Source organism: Oncorhynchus gorbuscha, linkage group LG05 (assembly GCF_021184085.1).
Source record: "Oncorhynchus gorbuscha isolate QuinsamMale2020 ecotype Even-year linkage group LG05, OgorEven_v1.0, whole genome shotgun sequence".
Classification (NCBI taxonomy): Eukaryota; Metazoa; Chordata; class Actinopteri; order Salmoniformes; family Salmonidae; genus Oncorhynchus; species Oncorhynchus gorbuscha.
In genome coordinates, this window is record NC_060177.1 from 30,901,864 (window position 1) to 30,915,236 (window position 13,373).

A 13,373-nucleotide genomic window follows, 5' to 3' on the forward strand; every position below is an offset into this window, starting at 1 on the left:
ATAGCATACGTTTTCCGTGCATCGTTGTGACCTATGAAACGCGAGTGATAGTGTAATCAATGTGCAATAATTACGTCGACAATGAATTAACGTGTTCAATTATTATGTGACGTGCAGTCATATTCGGGTCCTGATTGGTCAACAGGCTTATTTGACACGTCAAATAGTGTTATTTGACACGTCAGATAGTGTTATTTGACGTGTATATTTTTTGACAGCAAAAACACAAACGGCGTTCCATATTTAAGCAAATGCTCAAACTGTCAGTAGGCTGGATGGACGGTTTCAAAGCTTCGTCTCCAAGTCCCACCCCTTTTCGCTTCCCCACTCGGTCAGCCGTACCTCCAATTCCCAAGGAGAAATTCCTGTTGGAAGAATGACGTTAAGACTAGCGAAGAGAGGATAGCGACTTCTATCCAACAAATATCGCATCAAGTGGCATTTAGAATAAACTGAAATTGTGCCATTATAAAGGTATGTGCATATATGTATTTTATTCTGCAGTGGACAGCTAGTTTCACTTAATTAAAAGCCACAGCTTGCTTTCAACACCGGGGTGTCAAATGACAGACAACACGGCAGAATTCCATGCAGGAAAGCCCAGTCTGATCCCTTTCTGTCCTTGTGTGCGCATGGATATTATTCAACATTCGTGAATAAATAATACGTTTGTCTGTATGTTGACTTAACTTGACAATGTTGATACATTGTCACAGACCCATTATTCCTCGCTTTTACTACAGAATTACCACACCATGAAGTTAATATAATGGAATTATTTTTTTGTCACCACCTAGCTCGCTGGTAGTATTGTAGCTGTCAGGAGTTAATTATTCTCTGTTTGAGTTGACCGACATTTCCACTGTGAAATGGCTTTGCTTATGAACTGCATTGACGCACTTATAACTCGTTAATAACGAGGCGCGTGTGTTACAATCTCACAACAAAGTGCGAAGTTCACAAGTTTGATTGATACTGTACCTCTTATTGAAGAAACAATCATGCTACACTACAGTATTTGCTACAACAATTTTAGAGGACTGTTGAATGAGACCGTTGAATGACACCGAATAACAGGTTTGTGGAGTGACACGTTTTTTTACATTCAGAGGTATCGTTCTTGGCGAATCCATCTGCTGAAAGTTTTGTGTCATCATTGTTGTCAAAGAACTAGCTCTACAGTGTTAAAATCAGCATAGGAGTTCATTCGTTCTACAGGACTGGAAATCTCTGCATGATCTTTTTCTAAATATACATTTTTTTTTGTGTGTGTAGGCCTACTTTGTTGGAAATTCCATTGTTACATGACATCTTACCCTTCTTTTTAATTTAGTTTGTTTGTAAGGAATGGGTGTTTCCCAGGAGATGATGCCAGCTCTGTAGCATACTATGCTGTATAATCTTATTTTAGTGTACCCCATTACATGTTTTTTGTTGTTATATTTTCTATAGTACTGTGAAAGTGACATTGAATCAATAGGACATGTTTATTATGGTTTGTTTTCAAGTGAACTCCATTCCTCTTTCTATCTCCATGTGTCTCTCTTCCTCTCCCTTTCATCTCTGTTCCCCTTCCCAAACAAACCAAGCGGGATCTTGATTGAATGGATATAGCCTTCAGGTTTTTAAAAACATAACATATTTTTTTCCTCCAAGCTGGGTCTGGGTCTGGGCCATCTGCCTTTACACCCATCTTTAAAAAACACCCTTGGCCTCCCACTTCAAAACAGTGTTAACGTGAGGCCAGACACGTTTTGTTAAGCCCAGGTCACTCTCACATTTTCCACACTTGTAATTATTATGATTTTTTTTAAAATAATTTTACCTTTATTTAACCAGGCAAGTCAGTTAAGAACATATTCTTATTTTCAATGACAGCCTGGGAACAGTGGGTTAACTGCCTGTTCAGGGGCAGAACGACAGATTTGTACCTTGTCAGCTCGGGGGTTTGAACTCCCAACCTTCCGGTTACTAGTCCAACACTCTAACCACTAGGCTACGCTGCCGCAACTCCAAGGCCACAGAAAATATTCTTACACTATAAATCCCACCACTCTAAGTTATAATGGTAGGTTGTCATCTTCGCATATTGGTTTCCGTTTTAAAAATGGTTACAATAGAGAGCATTTAAATAAAATCTTGCGGAAAAGTGAAAATGGATTTATAGTACAGCAGGCCCAATAACTCTCACCATGTTCCCCTTTCTCCACCTCCACCTTTTTTCAGAATAATCTTGAGGCCTCTTGTCGCCCACAGATGTCATGATTTCTCTCTTTCTCCCTTTTATTCCACTTCTTTTCTCAATGCTCCTGTCTCGACTAACCAGGCTTGGGGCTGAGTGAGACATGCTCACTGAAACCCTGGCCACTCTAGCTGTAGTCCACCCCAGTGATGTCCCTGTTTAGCCTACTATAGTCTGCCTACCTACTGGATGACTGTTGATGAAGATGACAAGAATGAGGATGATGGGGATGAGTCCAGCTGATCTTTTCTTTACAACCTTACTAACCCACATTCAGGCACATAACCCCCTGAATGAATGTCCGAACCCTAACTGGGCTTGCTTTAGTAAGCTACTTAATGGCTCCCTGATGCATGGGGCAGCTAAACAGACAGACCCAAATACTGAGATAATTCCCATTTCTATTGGGTTTCTTCTCTCACTCACTCACTCACGCACACACGCACACACGCACACATACAGATGTACAACGCCACCATGTGTGGTTGTCATGGCAACACCCCATTTTTAGGATGGCAGATACCCATCTGCTTGCGTGCCACATGCATCAGACTGTGGGTCTGTGAACTGATATTCTGAATCTGTGTGTGTGTGTGTGAGTAATAACAATAACTACACAGGATTGATGTACCGCTTTTCTGAAAACCCAAAGACTCTTCGCTTAATGTAGAGTAGACTGTGCCTTTGGCTTTGAAAATACCTCTCCTTTGTCTAAGTTCCTGTGTGGAATATCAACATCCTCCAATACCTCTCCACACATCTCAACACTTACATAAACAATGTCAGACTATAACAATGGCTCATAGAGTACTAGTGGTTAAGTGTAGCACGGCTACTCTTTTAGTGAATGTCCAGGATAAATACTGGAGGCTGTACTGTGTTTATTTCGGTGCAATCAAGAGCAATTGGTATGTAGCCTGCATGCCAAATTGACAGTGTACCTACAATCATTCTCGCTAAATGCATTCCATTCCTCCACACCCAGCTCTTTACTCTGTCCTGGTGTTTGCTCTCCCCTCAAACCCCCCTTCTCCATTCCCTTTGCTCTCTCTATCACTCGCTCCCCCCCCCCCCCCTCCCCTACCCTCTCTCTCTCTAATCCAGTTATTTGACTGACATGTCTTTGGGCTTTGAAGTCAAGTTGCTGTCAACAGGAGATCTATACATATTGTTATTTATTCCCGACTGGAAGACGTATCCAGAAGAAAAACAAGTGACCAATCAGAGCTGACGTCAGTAGACCTCTGTGGCAATTGGGTGCAATAAGTAATGACTGTTAATACATGTTTAAGGAGCCATTTCTTCTATCAGCTCTGGTAAATTCATGGTCAGGGACAGAGACCCTATGACGGATTGATGTATAGAAGCTCCTATTGCAGTGCTATCTCAGCCAGCCCCATGACCATGCTTATTGTCTTCATGTCATCAGTCTTAGGATGAGTTCTACAGTCTGAGGCTTGGCTTAATGACTGATCCAGAAGCTCATTAACGCTTTGACACGTACCAACACACAGGTGTGATCATTCTACAGTGGTCCCTGCAGCGTACTCTCAAACCGATTAGAACAGTTATTTAGAACGTCCATTTTCGATTGACGCAACAGTCAGCGTTTGAGCTGTTTTCTCACAGAAACATTTTGCATAAACACAGTCCTTACAACGTTATGTCCTGAATGTGACCCGTTTATTTTTGGATGCAATGTTCAGACATTCACAGAAGTATCGACAGCATAACACAATCATCCAAACCTCGCGCTGATGCCCGGGCTGACAGAAACCATAATATGAATGAGCTAATAGCAATGACTATTTTGCAATTCGTCACATCACAAGTGAGCTCACCATTGATCGAAATAATTGAGTAAAAAACGTTAAAAAATTGGAAGTAATCCGACGATGGGTTGTTTGTGCTCGCATATTTGTTTTTCCGCTCCAACCAAAGATAGGAAGAGGAGACAAGATGAGTTTGGTCTGTTTGCAGTATGCATGTTGAAGGGGGTGTGTCGTCTACCGTCATTCACTTCCCTTCATTCACTTCGGAAGTTTACACGGAAAATTAGCGAACTATCCCTTCACCTCATTTTGTTATAACATCTTTGGTCTGACAGACGTTTACGTGACTCCCACTAAGCATTGTATTTTTTTATTTTTTTTATTTCACCTTTATTTAACCAGGTAGGCAAGTTGAGAACAAGTTCTCATTTACAATTGCGACCTGGCCAAGATAAAGCAAAGCGGTTCGACACATACAACAACACAGAGTTACACATGGAGTAAAACAAACATACAGTCAAGAAACAAGTCTATATACGATGTGAGCAAATGATGTGAGATAAGCGAGGTAAAGGCAAAAAAAGGCCATGGTGGCAAAGTAAATACAATATAGCAAGTAAAACACTGGAATGGTAGATTTGCAGTGGAAGAATGTGCAAAGTAGAAATAAAAATAATGGGGTGCAAATGAGCAAAATAAATAAATAAAATAAATACAGTAGGGAAAGAGGTAGTTTGGGCTAAATTATAGATGGGCTATGTACAGGTGCAGTAATCTGTGAGCTGCTCTGACTGCTGGTGCTTAAAGCTAGTGAGGAAGATAAGTGTTTCCAGTTTCAGAGATTTTCGTAGTTCGTTCCAGTCATTGGCAGCAGAGAACTGGAAGGAGTATAATGTCAACAAACATGGCGTCACACTTAGCTGGCAAATAGCTTAACATTAGCTGTTCTTAACCCATACAACGTTCCAAAAAGTATTTTTTACACACATCATATGTGTTCATTACAATCTATGCAAGAATTGAAATGCATGATTTGTCACCAGTCTTTGAAAACATGTGAATAAAACAGTAAATACATTATGCTCCATACATACGGTATGCTACAGTAGAAACAACAACATGATATACAGGAAATAAGGCACTTACTTTGATAGGAACACACACACATGTCCAAAGTTATTATTTGTAAGGAAAACAACAACAAAGACAATGCGAGCCCCAGACAGAAAATGTGCCAGGGGGGGAACATTTGTGCAAGACTGCGCAAATGTCTGCATACTTGATTTGGGGAAACACTGGGGAAGTGCTTGGACTCTCTTCGAAGAGAGAAGTTTGTCCTGCTCAGTAAAGCCTGAGGGCAGCACGGTCTTTCCTGTTGCGTAACAATCACATTTTGGAACAGGGAGTGCATTCTGACATCTCACGCATAAAGAAACTCACGCTGGGGAGAGATATTTGGAATTCACACTTGAAAAGGTTAAGAGATAAGAGACAGTTCTTGTTTGTTTTTTGGTGTCCTAATCTCTCAATTGAATTGTCAGCCTTCTGCAGAGCTCACTCGTGACTCACCACTGTGATAACGGATGATATGGCCGATACCCAGAGGTCTGCATAGTGTTCAGTATGGCACCATCACACAGGTTTAGATCTTATCTTGTATGTCGAGGATCATGTATCAATAACCAGCGTCCATCACTATTTTACTTAAGATCTTGAGACAGTTAGGGTTGGTTTGTGTCATTTATTTTTGTCTGTCCAGTCCGTCCATGCTCTGAGCAGCTAGGTGGGTGAGCTGTTTACCCTTGGTGTCAGATTGAGACTTGTGGCTCTGATGAGGAGCTGTGATAAGACAGATGTCGATGATATCTCACAGTAGGACTGTGTCTATGAAAGCACTCTGTGTTAGCGTCTCTCTCCGTCTTCCGCTCGCTGTCTTTCTCTCTCTCACTCTCTGTCTGTCTCTCTCTCTCTCTGTCTCTCTCTTTCTCTCTCTGTCTCTCTCTCTCTGTCTCTCTCTCTCTCTGCCTCTCTCTCTCTCTCTCTCTCTCTCTCTCTCTCTCTCTCTCTCTCTCTCTCTCTCTCTCTGCCTCTCTCTCTTTCTCTCTGTCTCTCTCTCTGTCTCTCTCTCTCTCTCTCTCTCTCTCTCTCCCTCTCTGTAGCTATGACCAGAATCTGCTAGCAGGCCAAACCTGGGAGAACGGAGAGAAGAAAATACTTTTTATCAATGATGAGAGGATCTAGGAGGAATTTGCTGGCCTTTGCATAGTAATATATTTGTCCTATTTCACCTATGTACACGTGTGTATTAGAGGTCGACCGATTAATCCGAATTTTGACACCTTTATTTGACTAGGCAAGTCAGTTATGAACACATTCTTATTTTCAATGTCGGCGTAGGAACGGTGGGTCAACTGCCTTGTTCAGGGGCAGAACGACAGATTTTTACCTTGTCAGCTCTGGGATTCAATCTTGCAACCTTACGGTTAACTAGTCCAATGCTCTAACCACCTGCCTCTCATTGCACTCAACGAGGAGCCTGCCTGTTACGAAAATGCGGTAGAAGCCAAGGTAAGTTGCTAGCTAGCATTAAACTTATCTTATAAAAAACAATCAATCAATCATAATCACTAGCTAACTACACATTGTTGATGATATTACTAGTTTATCTAGCGTGTCATGCGTTGCATATAATCGATGCAACGCTGGGGGATGATTTAACAAAGCGCATTTGCGAAAAAAGCACAATCGTTGCACGACTGTACCTAATCATAAACACCAATGTCTTTCTTAAAATCAATACACAGAAGTATATATTTTTAAACCTGCATATTTAGCTAAAAGAAATCCAGGTTAGCAGGCAATATTAATTAGGTGAAATTGTGTCACTTCTCTTGCGTTCATTGCACGCAGAGTCAGTGTATATGCAACAGTTTGGGTCGCCTAATTTGCCAGAATTATATGTAATTATGACATAATATTGAAGGTTGTACAATGTAACAAGAATATTTAGACCCGTTTAGATAAAATACCCATCGATTCCGTATTTCAATGAAATAATAAACGTTTTGTCTTCGAAATTATAGTTTCCGGATTCGACCATATTAATGACCAAATGCTCGTATTTCTGTGTGCTATTATGTTATAATTAAATATATGATTTGATATTTGATAGAGCAGTCTGACTGAGCGATGGTAGGCAGTAGCAGGCTCGTAAGCATTCATTCAAACAGCACTTTAGTGCGTTTTGCCAGCAGCTCTTTGCAAGCACAGGGCTGTTTATGACTTCAAGCCTATCAGCCTAATGGCTGGTGTAACCGATGTGAAATGGCTAGCTAGTTAGCGGTGTGCGCGCTAATAGCTTTTCAAACGTCACTCGCTCTGAGACTTGGAGTGGTTGTTCCCCTTGCTCTGCATGGGTAACGCTGCTTCGAGTGTGGCTGTTGTCGATGTTTTCCTGGTTCGAGCCCAGGTAGGGGCGAGGAGAGGGACGGAAGCTATACTGTTACACTGGCAATACTAAAGTGCCTATAAGAACATCCAATAGTCAAAGGTATATGAAATACAAATGGTATAGAGAGAAATATTACAATAAATACTATATTAACTACAACCTAAAACCTCTTACCTTGGAATATTGAAGTCTCATGTTAAAAGGAACCACCAACTTTCATATGTTCTCATGTTCTGAGCAAGGAACTGAAACGTTAGCTTTTTTACATGGCACATATTGCACTTTTACTTCTCCAACACTTTGTTTTTGCATTATTTAAAACAAATTGAACCTGTTTCATTATTTATTTGAGGCTAAATGTATTTTTATTGATGTATTATATTAAGTTAAAATAAGTGTTCATTCAGTATTGTTGTAATTGTCATTATTACAAATATATTTGTAAAAATCGTCCGTTTAATCGGTTTTGTTTTTTTGTTTTGGTCCGCCAATAATCGGTATCGGCATCGGCGTTGAAAAATCATAATCGGTCGACCTCTAGTGTGTATTATACGCATGTGTGAATTGGAAATATGTTTTTTTCTTGCTTATCAAATCCTCCAAGACACCCTCGGAGACTGCATATTTCACTGGAACAAAGTGGAAGAAGGACCTTGCTTGCCATGAATATGGCCTCAGGGGCACATGGCTCCTGTGAACGTTTTGATGACATAATGTCAGCTGTTACAGAGAGTAGTAGATTGTTGAAATGTGGCTCCTTTCTGAGTTTAAGCATTAAAAAAAATAGAGCATCACAACAGTTTAGAAAAAGCTCTGATTCAGTGGCTGTTGATGTGAACTCGGTACTGCCTGCAAGTCTTTCCATGTGAAGCTGACAGAATCTCTGACTTTAGCTTTATATGAGACGTTGTTATTACTGTTTGGCAGTAATGTTACATTTGAGCAAGGCATGGAATGCCTTTGGTCTTGTCTGTCAATGGGGCATCACTATCGGGCAATCTTGCTGTGGTTGCTGCCATTAAAGCAGCCTTCTGTTTAATTCTAGCTTCTTTAACCCAAGTGTGTGTGACTTTAACGTTGTTTTCAGAGATTGTTATGTTGTTGTCCGGAGACCACAGGAAGGAGATGTGGGTGGAGCAGACAACAGAGTTGGGGAATTGACTGACCACCACTGACAAACCCCCGCTTTCCTTCCCTCTCCTTCCAAATTGGAAACAAGTTTGACTGCCCTCTCTCCGGGGAGTGGCCGTAAGTCACCCTGTAGCCTTTTGGGTGGGACAAACAGACTGACATCATTGGGCGATCTGTGCCTCTCTAAGCAGTCTGCCAGATGCACCAGAAGCAGCTGTTTGTGGCTTTAGGTTGAGTGGGACTGTGGCATGCTATGTGCTTCATTATTAGAGAAAGAGGCCCCTATTTACATCCACAGAGTGCAGACATCGGCCCTGGTTTGGTCTGTCAGTGGAACGAATGGTGAGGAGGACCAGGCCTCGGCTACATTAAAGAACCTAGCTCTGCTCTCCCTAATATAATGCAGCCCAGATTCCATTGGGCGCTGTGTATTTATGAGTGTGTTTGGTGTGTATTAAAGACAGAAGTGTGTCATGCAAACCAAATGTAGGTGCATGTCTGTAATAGGTTAATAAAAGCACTGAAGTAAATAAAAACAAGTCTTAGGAAATCTGCGTTTCTGGATAATTTATTGAAATTGAATTTCCTTAACTCTTCATTGGTGGAGGCCAAGACTGCCATCAGCCTTGACCAGACAAAATTTGGCGTCGACGTAGCCAAAAACAGTTGCTATAATACGAGCTCATAAATGCTGGTATGCCATATTTTATTGTTGTCCTGTTTCCTTTGTATGTGTTGATGAGAAGACCATGAGAAGGATTTATTTTGGTCTGCTGTCAGTTCTGCCTTTCATAGTGATATGAGGGAGGACTATGTTCCTATAGGTGCAATCACATGAAGGTCTCTGAAGCCTCCTCAGATTGCTGCGCAGGACTAGTTGATCTCAAAGCCAGTTACACAGAAATACCCACAGGTAGTCTGACCGCACTGACTGAATGGGCTTTGTTGGGATGTGGGGGACGGCCAACACATCCCGCTACCAACTGGGACAACATGTGAGTTATCATTTAAAGTCTTAGACAGTAACGTTGGTCAGCCTCTGTTGAGATTCCTGGAGGTATTCGGTTTCCCTCTTTTGGCAGTTGGCGTCAAAGTAAAACCTCTCCTTCTGGGAGAGCCTATCATAATGTCTGATCCTGTAGTTTCTCTCCGTCCGCCCACGTGCAGACAGATTTAGAGAGCTTTAATGCTCAATTACTTCTGCCTTACAGCCGCCACCACTTACCCATGATGCCCGGCTAATAGGGGCGGGCCCCCTGTCAGAAATAGGACCCTCTATTTGATGAAAAGTAAGAACAAGTTACACAAGCTCTGCACAGTTGCTCTGCACAGCGTCAGCCATCTTTGTCTGGCAGAAAGCTGTGATTCATGCCTAAATAAAGTACAGTCAGATCAATAAAGGGAAGGTGCCTTAATCCATACTCTACAGCCTGTATCCTTTTACTGCAACTTAACACCTACTACTAACTGGACTGAGGATCTGTCCCCACCCCAGCGTTAGTGATTGTCTTTTACCCCACCCCACTGTGTTATAGCACTAGTGTGGCCTCAATCCTGGGGTGAGGGGTTGGGCTTATTGCACTTAGCGGCAAAACGTAGCCTGCTTGATGTTCCAGCCACAGTATTTACCATCCCATTGGATTTTTGTCCTTATTCCCTGACACTTGCCTCTCGTTAAACGAACTAACTGAGAGCCTCTGTCTCTCGCTCTCTCTTGCTCTCCTCAACACCTGTCTGCCGAGGCAATTTATTGAGTTAACCTTTAAGTTGTGTGTAAATAATGGACAGCTCATCCACTTGGCTGATGTGTTCACGGGCACACTTCAGACTGAGAGCGAAGAAACACTGAGGCCCATCCTGGGAGGTAAAGTCGTCCCATGACTAATAATATTGTCTGCTCCATGGAGTGAGTTGGGGCTTTTATTTAATCGTTCCTAACAGCATGTGAGGTGGTCCATTTCCGATTTTAATTAAACCGTGCAAGCTGAAATTGGGATATAGCAAATGATTCCTTATTGCGCTGGAGACCTTATCAATACTGTTGGAAAATAATGGAAAAATAAATGCTGTTTTGGTGACAGGTATGATTAAGGGAAGGGGAGCTGAGAGGCAGGGGGGCAGATGGGAGGGCGTGGTGGACTGATTGTTAGTGTTTTCCTCTGACTGAAACAGCAGGACTCCTCACTGAGCTGACGGGCCCTGCAGAGAGGAGCAGCTCCACTGAGGAGGAGAGGACATGCAGGATTCACTCTGTCACTCAGAATCTGCTCGAACCACTGTAGCCCCAGTAGTGACAGTAGAGAGGGAGGAGGAGGATGGGGAAGATAGTGGGAAGAATAGAGGAGAGGTACGAGTGGACAAGGAGAGGGATTGAGGTGATGGTAGAAGAGAGGAGAAAATGACTAAAATGGGGATAGTGGATATATTGGGGTGTTTCTTTTACATCTCCTGACAAAAGATCTTTGAACCTACTGTGACTGGTGTCTTCTCCCTACACCCCCAGCTTCGTTCAATAAAACGTCCTAATCCTGCTCGGTCATTTTAGTGCTTATAGGAGATGCCTGTAAGGGGGGTTACGGACAGATCTGAGCCTTGTGTCGTTCTGCTCCAACAAGGAAGCAACCTATCAACAGACCAGATGGCCTTTACAACAAACTTTATGTGTGTTTCTGTCTGAATTTATATGAGTGATATGCTCCTCCCTCTCTAGCCCCTAATCCCAGACAGTTTGACCCCACTAATGGGGAGAGATAAATTGGGGTTTGTACTGCGGCATTAACCTGCCAGGTCAGTATTCGACATCCATCCCTGGCTGAGGACGTCAGGACGTGGAAACTGGCCTCTAGGGGCAACATTGAAGCTCTGTTACCTTCAAGTAGGTTTTGGTTTTGATAGGGCATTTGGATAAGGCATACAACTAGAAACAACTTTCTATTGCTAGATTCGAATTTGCCTCCGATTCAAAAGGTTTCAAGTTTGAATCCAGCGGTAGAAAGTTGTTTTTGAGATTTGAGTCTATCCCAAACCTTAACCCTTACCTTAACCATTCAGAGTTAATACCTAACCTTAACCCTAACTGTAAAGAGTATGCAGAAATTGCCCATAAAAATGAATTCATTTGTTTCACGCTTTGAAGCTCGTACCCTGCAGTCATGATCTACTCTTAGCTTAGGAGCTGTAACACAGGGCTGAAAGATATACTGTATACACTCACCAAGCTGCAGAGAGCAGGCAGTGAAACAGGCAGTCAAATAGTATCTCTCCAGCCCTCCATCACTTCCTGGCCTGCCTGGGCTCTGGGCTGGCTGCTGAATAAATTATGGCTATTTAATAGTGCAGAGCCGCTCTAGACTCTGGACACTCAGTCAGCAATACACAGGTAGAGACAACTCTGAGACAGAGCAAGGCCACTATGCTGAACCCAGCACATCATCGCCACAACACAGGCGACAGGTAACCTAGCGGTTAGAGCATTGGGCCAGTAACCGAAAGATCGCTACTTTGAATCCCCCGAGCTGAAGGTATAAAATCTGTCGCTGTGCCCCGGAGCAAGCCACATAGCCTTAATTGCTCCAGGGTCTGGCTGGTTGTGACCCCACTCTCCAAGGGTGTCTCGTGGGGAGTTGGGATACGCAAAATACACATTTCCAAATCACACCTGTATAATACATTCTTGTCCGTCTGTGAATTAGGACAAATATACTGTATGTACCTCAAATAGTTATTATATATCAGTGAAGCCTTCAAAATATGTTCAATATGTGTGTCATGTTGCGTACATTGTATGTGTGCATTTGTTTATGCAGACATGTATATGTGTGTGGTAACCAATCCTCTAAACGAGTAGACAATATGAATTGATTGTAAGGGATTGTAGTCATGTACAGTAGCACTTTTAAGGTGTCCAAAGCCCATTGCAATGTTATTACGTCTCACCTCATCCTCATCCCACTTCCAAGTCTGTAAAAAACCCACACACATTCCAGTGGTACTCTTTTAATTAGATCTAGTTTATATCCTGCTGCCAGTGAATCTAGCTGCGATTCTGCTCCAGTTCAGCTCCAGTTTGCTCTTTGATCACATCAATCAGACTTTTAATGTGGGCGACTGTCATAGGGACTCCTGTTAGTAGTTACAGGGACCTGCGACCTCGGTCTGTGAGTCATTCTTTGGTATTTGTTTATTTGTGGGTTCATGTGTTTGCATGTGGGATGAGTGTTAGTTTGTGTTTGTTTAAAAAGTCTTCCAAATGACCTCCATCCAGTAATGTTTGTGCTTTGGAATTTCATGGAGCTTTGTGATTCTGCTTTTATTCCTTTTGTATGGCTGTCCAGTGTCCATTTCCTCTCCTTCAAGTCATCTTCTCTCTGATCTTGTCCCTGAATGTGGTGTGACTAAAGCATCTTTGTGGGGGCTGAGGTTGGAGGGAAAATGTGAAATGAACATTTCACACATCCCACCCCAACAGTTTAGCGATGGGGTTAGAATGTCAACATTAGTGACCAAATCTCATGCCACCGTCTGCAGCAATAGGGTGTGATTTATGTGCGCACTTGTGTTTGCGTGCGTGCATGTGCGTAGGTGTCAGGTGTGTGTGTGTGATGCATGACAGTATTTTTAAAGGCATATGTGTGGGTCTAAGTTTCTGTGCATGAGGACAGGATGTTAGTGAGTCATGGTTCAGGAATGCAGTGTATTATACATGGTAAACCCAAATCCCACTGCAGCCACAACACCTACACTCTTTCGTAAAAAAGGTTCCAAAAGGGTTCTTCGA

The 13,373-nt window shown here is 42.5% G+C and overlaps 1 protein-coding gene across 1 annotated transcript in view; it reads left to right on the plus strand.

Moving 5' to 3' along the window:
* Positions 1 to 275: 275 nt before the first annotated feature.
* LOC124035833 (coiled-coil domain-containing protein 102A-like) overlaps positions 276 to 13,373 on the plus strand; it is a 69,357-nt gene continuing 56,259 nt past the window's right edge. The window contains exon 1 of the mRNA XM_046349609.1: positions 276 to 474. The gene's annotated coding sequence lies outside the window, so the exon portion shown is untranslated. The remainder of the gene's footprint in view (positions 475 to 13,373) is intronic.